Raw genomic sequence first — 12,572 nt, 5'->3', positions numbered from 1 at the left:
GCACTATTTATAAATCTACCAAAGTTTAAACAACCAATTTTAAAAGTACTTTGTTTACATGTTAAACTTCATTTATGCTTTCAATATATTTTGTTTCTTTGAATTATTGCAATTGTTAAATATAACATCAAACCGTCCAAGATACCTAAATAGTTTGTATAAATCTAGCAAATTAAACCTTAAAGTGATGGATTTCAGTTCTCTCAAGTGTTTCAATGTGGTTTACAAACTTAAGTACAATTTCAGTTTAATTTCTCAAGTCTAAATCAATTATGCAATTACCTATTTTAAAGCAAAATGACTAAGTTGGACCTATTATAAATACTAACATGCTAAATTTTCCTTAACATTTCAAGAAATTAGAATAACAGACATGTACAGATTACTTCTAAATGTGTCTCAAAAATATTGACATTCTAGGCTTGATTGACTTTGCAGCTCTTCTTAATCCCGAGTCTCCCTGGGATTAATTTTGCTTACTCATCTAAGGGGGGGAAATCCCTTCAGTACTAAGCCTTTTTTCCTTATGCCAAGGGCTCTAAAACTCTTAAGGAAATATCCCCTAATCTAGTCCCAGAAGTCTGCAGCTCCACGCACGGAGCTACATTATCCTATTACATTTTTAAAGTGGATTTGATTTTTGTGGGCTTTTGTGTTTTTGTTCTTAGGATATTTAAATGTCTCCTCTGTCTAACCCTGAAGACCTTGAATTTGGTGGGATTCTTTCTTCCTTTGTGCTGCTCACATCTGGCGGCACCCACAGCTCACAGAAAGTCCAGTAATGACCCATGGACTCTCTCAAGGCTTCGAGGAGCTCAGGGTCACATGCAGCTAGAGCCACACCTGAGAGCAACGGGGCTGTGAGGCCCATGGACCCCCAGTTATGGCCCCTGAGTGATGTTAACAGCTGACTGTAGAGAAAGAAGAGAAGGGAACTTGTTACAAGGGGGTGAGGAAGGTCAGGGGAGGGGTCAAACTGTTAGAAGGAAGGCAACCCCCACTCTAGCTGGTTTGGCTCAGTGGATAGAGTGGTGGCCTGAGGACTGAAGGGTCTTGGGTTTGATTCCAGTCAAGGGCACATTCCCAGGTTTCAGGCTCGATCCCCAGTGGGGGGCATGCAGGAGGCAGCTGGTCAATGATTCTCTCTCATCATTGTTGTTTCTCTCTCTCTCTCCCTCTCTGAAATCAATAAAAATATACTAAAAAGAAGGCAAGCCCCAAAACCAGGGGTCCTGGTAGAACACAAAGGATACTCAGGAGCCAGACATCAAGGCAAATATCTTTACTCGTGCAGGAGGGTGCCCACCAGCACAGGTTCTGGCAGCACACACACTGCATGGGCAGTCTGCTCCGGGGTTTATCCCTGACACAAGCCGTCAGTCCCTCACTCTTGATTGGTCGAAGTTTAGGCTCACATTCTTGCACGACTGGCTAATTTAAAGGAAAAGGAGAGGGTTGGACTTGGCCGTTTCAAAATGGCGGTTGCCTAAACTCCCTTCTTTGATAGAAAAGGTTACTTGTTTATTCTCAGAGTTCTCACAAAACCACAGTGGCAGCCCGGAGCCCAGAGGCAGCGATCAGCACACCAGAACAAACAAGGTCACAGAAGCCAAGATTACAGAGTCTTAAGAAGGGAGCATTTATAAAAAACGTTAAAACCACAGAAAGGTTGAGATGGATGAGTGTCAGAAAGACCAGAAATCTCTTGGATTACAAGAGCCTGGTGCCTGAACTTGACCGCTAGCTGAGGCTTCTCTGATACCAGGCACAAAGACCTTTGGGTCACGGAGCTCCTTTTCCCAAAAGATCTTAGAATTTCTAGGTCCTCTGAGCAATTATTAGAGTGAAAGAGACAGGCTCCACATTATTGTACCAGGCAGTTCAAATTTCAAACTCCCTCAATCTGTTATTCGAGGGACCGGAAGAGGAAATGGATCATGACTCTCCTTCAGGTCACATCGGTGTCTCTTGCAGAGAGGGATTAATTAACCTCCGAACTGTCAGCTTCCAAGCAGTAGCGAGGGCAGTGCCACAAAGTAGACAGATCACAGATTTAGGGCACAAGTGGGAAAGCGGCAGGCCTCTGGGGTTTGAAGAAAACAGGACACACCTGCTGGGATCCCTCAGCCTCGGACTGGGGACAGATTCGCTGGGTCACCCTGTTGCAGGCAGGGCAGCAGCGTCCCAGCCTCTGCCCGCTGGATGCCAGTAGAGAGGAGTTTCATTCAAGGAAGGAGGAGCTTTCCGAAGCACACCCACCGGAAGATTTTTTAAAAGTATATTTTTATTGATTTCAGAGAGGCAGAGAGAGAGATAGAAACATCAATGATGAGAGACAACCATTGATTGGCTGCCTCCTACACGCCCCACACCGGGGATGGAGCCCACAATCCAGGCATGTGCCCTGACCAGGAATCGAACCATGACCTCCTGGTTCATAGGTTGATGCTCAATCACTGAGCTACGCCAGCTGGGCCCGGAAGTGATTTTGTCAGTGTCAGACAGACCTGGTTGCAAACCCTTGGTCCTGCCCCTGACCAGCTGGGTGCTGCAGACAAGTTATTTAATTTCTTTGAACTCTGGTTTCCCCATTTCAGAAATGGTGAATAATAGCTGGACCAGTAACTTATCTCTCTACCACCCCAAAATGAGGAAAGCAAATAGTATCTTTCTTTTTTAAAAAAATGTTTTTTTATTGATATCAATGAGGAAGGGAGAGGGAGAGAGACAAGAACATCAATGATGAGAATCATTGATCAGCTGCCTCCTGCACCTATTGGGCCCCCAATATGCAATTGAGCCTGCAACCCAGGCATGTGCCCTGACTGGAATAAAATCATGACCTCCTGGTCCATAGATCCATGCTCAACCACTGAGCCACACCAGTTGGGCAAAATAGTACCTCTTTCCTAGGGAAATACTCCCAAGCGCTGGCAGCTGGGCCTCACCCCGCAGGGGCTTAACCCGTATTAACTATTTTTATTTTTGTCAGGATTGTGAAGGCAGAGTGCAGCCAGGCAGGTTGTAGGTGGACAAGGAGGGAAGCTATGGGTAGTGGTGTCATCACATCTCATCTGCAGTAGCAAGGGCTGTCTTCTTAGGAAAGGAATTTTAAAGACACTGTCCAGCCATGGGCCGCACCTGGCCCTCCACTTCGTTTCAGCCAGATTGCAGGGCAGATCTGAGACAGGTGTGCTTATAATTCAGAGACCAAGACACAGAATTCGGGTAGTGCTGATGCTTGAAGTTTTTCACTCTGCAAAATGAAATGTAATGCCACTCAGTGGCTCCATCACAGTATCTGTCTGATCTGCCTGCACCTCCCCTGCTTTGCAAGTTGGTCTCACGTGATCCCCCGGGAAATCTTTCTCTGCTTGCATCTCCTCTCTGCCTGCTTTTGTCTCTTAGCATCTCAACCCCTTTTTCTTTTGCCCTTCTTCCTTTGTTTTCCTTGCCATCTTTTTTGTATTTATTTGCTGAAGTACATTTACCAAATAAAAGATTTATGGTACATTCTTTAAAAACTATCAAATCGCAAAGCAAAAATTCTATCAAAGCAAATTTGGAAAAATAAGGGACGCTTTAAAGGTTCCCTTTGTTGAACAAACTCAAAAAGAGTCTGGAGATTCCCGGGCCAGAGTGGCTCGGTTGATTGAGCATTGTCCTGTGCACTAAAAGGTTGCCGGCTCAATTCCTGGTTAGGGCACCTACCTGGGTTGGGGATTCAATCCTTGGTCGAGCACGTATAGGAGGCAACCAGGTGATGTTGCGCTCTCTCTCTCTCTCTCTCTCTCTCTCTCTCTCTCTGTCTCTCTCGCATTGATGTTTTCTCTCACTCCCTCTCTCTAAGCATGTCCTCTGGTGAGGATTAAAACAAACAAACAACAAACAAACAAATAGTGTCTAGAGCAGGGGTGGGCAAACTTTTTGACTCGAGGGCCACAATGGGTTCTTAAACTGGACCGGAGGGCTGGAACAAAAGCATGGATGGAGTGTTTGTATGAACTAATATAAATTCAAAGTAAAGGAGTGGAGGGGAGAGCAAGAGAACCCTCCGCTCTTTCGGCTCCGCGGGCCGGATAGAACAGCCGAACGGGCCGGATCCGGCCTGCGGGCCGTAGTTTGCCCACGGCTGGAGGCTTTGCTAGAAATGACTGATAAAGATTTATTCAACCCTAGCTGATTGCTCAGTGGTTAGAGCATTGGCTCTCAGACCAAAGGGTTGAGGGTTAGGTTCCCCATCAAGAGCACATACCTTGGTTGTAGGCTTGGTCCCTGGCCCTGGTCGAGGCTTGTGAAGGAGGCAACCAATCAATATGTCTCTCATATTGATGTTTCTCTCTCTCTCTCTCCCCGCCTCCTCCCTCCCTTACACTCTCTCAAAACATCAATCTATCCTACATAATAAAACCCTAATATGCAAATCAACCGAACAGCAGAACAACTGGTTGCTATGACGCACACTGACTACCAGGGGGCAGATGCTCAATGCAGGAGTGTCCCCAGGTGGTCAGTGCACTCCCACAGGGGGACCGCTGCCCAGCCAGAAGCCCGGCTTATGGCTGGCGAGTGCAATGGTGGTGGTGGGAGCCTCTTGCGCCTCTGCAGCAGCGCTAAGGACCCCTCGAGGATGTCTGAGTGCCGGCTTAGGCCCATGGGGAGTGGGCCTAAGCCAGCAGTAGGACATCCCCTGAGGGGTTCCGGACTGCAAGAGTGCACAGGCCGGGCTGAGGGACCTCCCCCCTCCCCCCCAGTGCACAAATGTCGTGCACCAGATTGACAGTATATATAAAACCCTAAGCGGTCGACCAAATGACCAAACAACCATTTAAATGGTTGCTATGATGCTCACTGACCACCAGGGGGCATATGCTCAATGCAGGGTCTGCCCCCTGGTGGTCAGTGCGCTCCCACAGTGGGAGCCCTGCTCAGCTGACTGATGGGCACCTTGCCAGGCTCACCGCTGGTGAGTGCAGCTGAGGGGGCACGAGCTCTCCCGCTTCTGCGGCCGCACTACAGAGCGGCAGCTGCAGCAGGCACAGCGGGCCCAGGATGAGTGGGAGCAGTGCGGCACCCAGTTAGGGCTCGGGCTCCTCCCCGCTGCCTGCAGCTTCATGCACTACTACAGGCCTGGCCTGCGGGGATTGGGCCGAAACCGGCAGTCTGACATCCCCCAAGGGGTCCTGAATTGTGAGAGGGTGCAGGCCAGGCTGAGGGACCCCACTGGTGCACGAATATGTGCACTGGGCTTCTAGTAGAAAAATATCCTTCTGTGAGGATTAATAAAAAAAGTTTTATTCAAGACTCTTAGGGCTTGCAAACAGGAATCACAATAGGCAATACCCAGAGAGTTCCAGCCTGTTCCATGGAAGGAAGAAGCTGAGGGTTGGAGGCAGACACTGTTCTATGACTTGATCACAGTCAGACCTGCAAGCTGGACCAGGCCAGAATGGAGATTGCTTACTCCCAAGGCCTCCTTAGAGACTCTCTAATCGGTGTTCATTCTGACATAAATCAGCACCCCTTTCCTATCTCCTGCTACGTGCTGGTTCCTGGAACAGATTGTCCTGTCCTGCTCAAGCATGTAATTTCCGCACCTGGCAGCTTTCACTCACTAGTACCTGTGACCATTTCCCCCCTTTACCCTGGTTCGCTCTCTGGCCCCTGTCAAGCAGCGCAGAGAATATTCACCTTGTCTGCAGCCCCCAAGATGCACCTCCTATGTATGTTTCCCTTAATAAACTATGTTAGTTGCTAGACTGGAGTGGCCTGCTTCTTTCTTCTGTTTTCCCTGCCTTACCCTTATGGAGGCAGGTTTTCAGTCTCTGGGCTTGACACTGGGTCTGGGTGTAATAACAGGTTCACATGTAAAAAGGACATTCTTGAGAAGAGTCAGTCCTACGCTCTTAGCCTGTGGAGTGATGCTCCTTTAGATGACTGGGGTCTGCATGCTGCGTGGCAGGTGGTCTCCATGCTGGACATATGGCGGTCTGGGTAGGTCCCTAGTCCTTCAGTGGGGTAATCAGATAGTTGTCTGGACGTTTGATGTAGATCCAGGCATGGCTGCAGGACTGGAAAGTTCAACAGTTTAAATTCCCAGATTAGTTAAAACAAGAATAGAAACGTTTCCTCCTACCTCATTCAATCGAAGCTTTTTATTTCTCCGCTCCATTTTTCACATATAGTACTACCTCCCTCCCCTCACAACCAACCAGTCTTATAAATCTGAATATGGTTCGCCTTTTTGGCTTAGCTGGTTTTCTCTTACCACCTGTTTCTGTTGTGAATTCAGCATTTCTTTGTTGTATTGTATCAAACACTTTGATCTTGCTATGTCGTATTCCACACGCTAGTGTTTAGAGTGGTCGCGAATAGTCTCATTTATCTATGAAAGTGTCATAACTTACTTGTCATGCTCCCATTTTGGACTCATAGTATGGTCCCCTTTTTATTCTTTTCACTCTGATGAATATTTTTTTTTCATTATTAGCATCTTTATTTTATAATTAAGAAACGGAAGCCCAGAAAGATCCAATGACTCACTGAGAATCAAAAACAATGTCAATGTTACACCGTCCTAGACTATTTAGCTTTCTGCCCTCAGACTCACCCACCTCACCACATTTCTCACCAGAAATCAGGCTCATGGATCAACATAAAATAACCTCACAGCCTGAACAAGATTAGACCTAGAAAAGCCTGAAGGTAAAAATTCCAACTAGTTATCTCAAAATACGAGATTGTTCTATTTTTTTCTTCCTTGAAAGTAATGCTCTTTGATGCTAACTACAGCACAAGAGAGAAAAAGGTGCTTGAATTCCCATTGAAAGGTATTTGCTCTTCTAAGAAACCATAAGCTTTCAGGTTATTATCATATGTTATTAAAGCCTGAAAATATGATGAATATTTTATACAGACATTTTAGATCTTTTCCTGATGTGGAAAAGATCTGTAAGTATAATGACTAGTCCAAAGGGTAAAAATAGTGTTGTGTTTCTTTTTTTTTTTTTTTTTAATATAATTTTATTGATTTCACAGAGGAAGGGAGCGGGAGAGAGAGACAGAAACATCAATAATGAGAAAAATCATTGATCAGCTGCCTCTTGCACCTGCAGGCCCCCTCCTGGGGCTGAAGCCTGCAATTTGGTCACGTGCCCTTGATTGGAATTGAACCTGGGACTCTTCAGTCAGCAGGCCGATGCTCTATCCACTGAGTCAAACCAGCTAGGGCTGACATGCCTTCTTTATGAAATTTTAGCAGGGACTGTTTCTGGGCTATTTTATTCAATTAATCCATCTTGTTGCTTTGAGGCTATTGTCATACCGGGTTTTATTTGTCTCCCCCCACCCGCCTTTTTTTTCTTTCTGTTCTCTTTTAGCATACTGTTTTGATAACTGTGGTCTTTTAGTATGTTTTGATATCTTTTAGGGCCTGTTCCATCTCAGTTCTTTCTTCCGAACTTTTTTCCTTATTCTTGCTTTTTCTATTTCTCCACATGAGTTTTAGAATTGTCTTGCCAATGTCCGTAATTTCTCCCCTGGTGGGGCATGTCCAGATGACCAAGTGGCCTAGGTCTTTAATGCCCCCATAGCACATGTGTGTGAGCCAGACTAACCTGCTCAGATAGGGTCATCAGAGCAAGGGGGGAGGGTATGAGCAGAACCCATGAACAGGCCCCAAAATAAGCCCCAAAGCCAGGTTTCTAAGGCCGAGGAGAGGATAAAATCCGCCCTAGGAGGGGGCTGCAATGATAGGTTTAGGGAGGGAACTGGCATGGGTGGGGCCGTCCCGCCCTAAGGTAGGAGCTGGGTGGAGTAGATATAAAAAGGCTCATGCACTGCAGTCAAAGCTATCTCCTGGCTCATTCTGGCGCCTCCTTCCTCAGAGAGCAGCTCTTCCAGATTGCACCCTCCCAAGGTAAGGAGACTGCGGTGGGGTCTGAGGGATCTAGAGCCTTCACCACAGTCTACTTGGAGTCCTCCAGTCCCTGGCGAACAGAGCTGGTCTCTGGGAGGGTGGTGGTGGGGTGTCGATGCTCCCGCTTGGCAGGGAGCGGTGAAGAAAGTCAGTGAGCTCGAGTCAGCTTGGCTTAGTGGACAGAGCATCGGACTGAAGGGTCCTGGGTTTGATTCTAGTCAAGGGCACGTACGTCAGTTGCAGGCTCAATCCTCGGCCCTGGTTGGGGCAGGTGTGTGAGGCAACCAATCCATGGGTCTCTCTGTCTTTCCCCCTCACTTCTACTCTAAAAGTCAATGGAAAAACGAGGTTTAACAACAAAAAAAGAAAGTCTCTAGCCGGTTTGGCTCACTGGATAGAGTGCCGGCGTGCGGACCAAAGGGTCCAAGGTTCAGTTCTGGTCAAGGGCATGTATCTTGTTTGCAGGCTTCTCCCCGGCCCAGGCCCTGGTTGGAGCACATGCAGGAGGCAACCAATCGATGTTTTCCTCTCACATCGATATTTCTCTCTGTCTCTCCACCTCCCACCCTCTCTAAAAATCAATGGAAAAATATCCTCGTGTGAGGATTACAAAAAAAGAAAAAGAAAACAAAGTCCGTGATTCCGATTTCCAGCCCTAGCAGATTCTGTGTGTTGGGAGTAGAGCAAGAAGGTGGGTGGGTCCCTGTACTCAGTGGAATGGGTGTTGTTGGGTGTCACTGAGCTCCCCACTAGGGCTACCTGTTGGAGACCTTGGGTCTCATCGACAGATGGGTGCAGAGATTCATACTTAGGCTGTGAGAGGTGCTGTGGAACAGTGGTTATGGTTAATCTGGGTTTAAATCCTGAAAAGACCAGAAACTACATTTGTAACTTTGAGTGAAATAGAAGCCTCTCTGGGCTCCTTATCTGTAAAATGGAGATTTAAATGAGCAGATTTCTTAGGGTTGTTGTGAGAATTAAGCAATGAATCTTGGGGCTTGCTGCAAAGTTTAGAGAGGAAAAATCATAGGCTTTGGTATCCTGTGTGCTTTGCCACTTACTAGCTGTGTGATTTGGGTAATCTGAAAAAATGTGGCTAATGATGGCATCAAGGTTTAAGGTGACTTAGAAGGTTAAATGAGATAACCTCAATGAGATTTACTGCCAGTGACTCAGTTAGTTGGAACGTCGTCCTGTACACCAAAAAGTTTTGGGTTCGATTCCCAGTCAGGGTGCTTATGGGAGGCAATGGATTGATGTTTCTCTCTCCCACTGATCTCTCTCTCTCTCTTTCTTTCCTGCCCTCCCTTCCTCTCTCCCCTTTCCTCTGTGTCTCAAATCATCCTCTGGTGGGGGGCAGGGTGGAGGAAGTGAGCAAAAGAGAAAAAGGAGATCTCATGGACATGGAGAACGGGGTGGTGATTTTGGGGGTGGAGTGAGATGGGTGGAGATGGAAGAGGACATAGAGGGATACATAGTGATGGGGAAAAAAAGACATTAGCCCAACCCGATAAAGGCTTAACCTGGGCTATCATATGTAACTCCACTCTTGGCAAATAGTGATTTCCGGAGCCCTGAGGATATTCCATTTACTGAGATGTTCCATCCACCTCCCCGCAGGCACATGGTAGAGGGGAGTTGGGGCCTTGAGGGTGCACCTAGCATTGCCTCCAGGCTAAATTATGTGGTCTTATTTTTTTACTCATCTGTGGATTTAGGATGAGAGTGGATGGTGCCAGCTCTCCCCTAGGGAACCACCAGGTTCAGAGATCCCCCTAAACAACTCTTCCCAAAGACCAGGGTGACAGGTCCTACCCAAGAGGCATTTGCAAGTTTTGGAATCAATCACTTCAAAGAAATTTTAAGGACAAAGACAAATGCTCACAACATTAATAACGGGAGGAACAGGGAAATCAAAGCAAATGTATCAAATGATAGCAGTTCTATTAACATCTCCATAGGCCATCTCAGAAGAGGTTGCTTCAGAAGCTTCTGGAAAGAAGTGAAATTTGGCCAGATTTACCATAAAGGGGAGGGATCATGTGAATTGACCCTAAATTGGGAGGGGCCCACTTTTGCCCTGGCCTGGTTGCCGCTGCATTTTTTCTGAGTCACATTCAATGGTGCCCCTCCCCATTCCTACAGATCAGAAAGAATAAGTAACAGCTAAGGTAGCAGTTAAAAATGGCAAACCTGCTTGCCCTTTCTCAGAGGTTATAAGATCTGTTTTATTGAGTTCCCTTAAGGACAGAAGCTTGCATTGTTCTGATAACTAGCGGCTGCTCCCAGCTTACAGTCCTCTGGACACCTGCCCAGTGTAAACATGAACACAGGGGCACAGAGCCCCTCCTCACCCTCTGCATTCTGAGGTTAATGGTCGTTAATCACGGGAAGGCATCAGGTGCTTTGGAGGGAGGGTGGGAGTGTGATGCCTGCCATCAGGGGGCTCCTGGGGGCCTTCCTTCTGCGGAGAGCCAGGTTCTGTTAAAGAGGGAACTGGCACAAAGGTGCAGGTCGTGATGATGACGGTAGGATGTCCTCTGCCATTCATTCCACAATGTCAGCTGAGCTCTGAGTTGGGCACCCCTCTAGGTTTGGGGAACACAGCAGTAGGAGACAAACATCCCTGGCTTCATGCTGCTCATACTCTATTGTTCTCGAGAACCTAGGTTCTAGGAAGATTTAAACAGTGATGCTGGTGGAGAGAGAACTAGCGAGCAGCTAGTGCGCTTGCTGCATTTGGCCTGAGACGAAATTTCATTTGGCTTCTTTGAGTTTTAAATATATATTTGTTTATTTCAGAGAGGAAGGAAGAAGGAGAGAGAGATAGAAACATCAATGATGAGAGAGAATCATTGATCAGCTACCTCCTGCACGCCCCACACTGGGGATCGAGCCCACAACCTGGGCCTGTGCCCTGACCGGGAATCAAACCGTGACCTCCTGGTTCAAAGGTCGATGCTCAACCACTGAGCAATACCAGCTGGTTTTAAAGTAAGTTTTGAGCCAACATCAGACATTCTGAAATCTTACCTAGAGGTCTTACCTTCTGGCTTCTGAAATGTGGAACAGCAGCAGCCCTGGCCCCCATTTCCCACAGCAACATCAGCTGCCCTTTTGACGGGGAGGAAGTGGGTCAGTCCACTGTTCTGAGGCCTTGGGTTACGTCTGGCCTTTCCTCTCAAGCCCTGCCTGGCTGCCGTGGGGGACCTGCCTCTCACTTCCCTACATTTCTCTCTGCCTCTTTTCACTTCTTTTTCTTCTATTTTGTTTTCTTCTGTTATTAAAAAAACTTTATTGACATTCTTGCTGATGTCCTCATCCCTCCCCAAGCTTTGCCCCTTTCCCCCCAGCCCCTCCCCCACTTTCCTTGGCCATCACCACACTGTTAGTGCTTTGGGTTATGCATATATGTTCTTTGGCTAATCCCTTCACCTTCTTTCATCCACCCCCCACCTCTGCACTTATTTTTGAATCAATTTTCCTTGTCAATCTGTAAACTGTCTTGAATTCTTTTTGGAGTGTCAAATAGATAGGAAATAAAGCCACCCGTTCCCACTGCCAGAGATAACCACTGTGAACATTTTTGTGTATTGCTTTTCCCTGAATGTTTGTGTACATATTTAAGGCAAGTTGAAAACAGCCTATAATTATGTCAGCCCAAGTTCTGTTCTCCATCTAAACCTGTGCTTTCTCACAGCGAGGTAACGTTATTTGACATTTCCTGAGTTCTGGCTGCATCCAAGGAGATTGATAGCTTGTCAGTAGGCCTGACTAAGCACCCCAAGAATTATCAGCACTGTCACAGGGCCCCGAAGAAGTAGAGGGCTGTGAGGTGAGGTGCTTGGGAGTCACTCAACATGTCTTCCTTTAACATCTCCAACAGGCCTGCTGGACCCAGACTCCACGGAGAACAGAAGGGAGAGGATTTCAGCCTCTTGGAAGATGTTCAGAGCTGTGAGTCACTGCCTAATTTTACGTTATTTTATCTCCTGACTTTGATTATGTGATTAGGAATTACTTGTGATAAAAAGTTATATATTCTAGTAACTTAAAGTTCCCCTGGTTAAAAATGTTGAAGTAGAAAGTGAAATATTGAGGGAACAATTGGGACCCTTAAATTTCAATCCCCCAACCCATGAAGAGACAATTTATTAGGAAGTCTGTCATTGAAAAGGTCATACAATAATCTATGAAGGAAACACAAATAGGGCGACAATGGCTGTGGGCAAGAGAAATGCTCAGTGAAGCTCTCTGAGACCTGAAGGACAAAGAGTGTCCATGTGAAAATGGGAGAATGTTCAGGGGATGGCAGGAGCAAAGGTGGGTTCAGTGACAGAATCAGAAGGTCCAAATGGCATAGAAGTCACCTTTCTTCACACTGGACTCCTGGTCATCGCCCAAGTTGTGAGACCGAGTGCCAATCTGACCTGATCCATCCTGGTTATCACAGGCCCTCTGCAGAGCCCAACTTGTCAGTCTTATTTCCAATATGTGTGTCCTTGGGAAGTGGGAGTTTGGTGCCAATGGCCTCGATTATTTAGAACCTAGCCCAGTACTATGTAGTAAGAAAGTTTTCCGCTTATAATAGTAAATATTAACTTAATAGTAAATACAGGGTGTCCCTCAAAAAGTGGATGCACACTTTGGCTGC

Source organism: Plecotus auritus (genome assembly GCF_963455305.1).
Source record: "Plecotus auritus genome assembly, chromosome: 1".
In the NCBI taxonomy this organism is placed as follows: Eukaryota; Metazoa; Chordata; class Mammalia; order Chiroptera; family Vespertilionidae; genus Plecotus; species Plecotus auritus.
The sequence above is the reverse complement of the archived record's forward strand: the minus strand, read 5'-3'. Positions refer to the sequence as shown.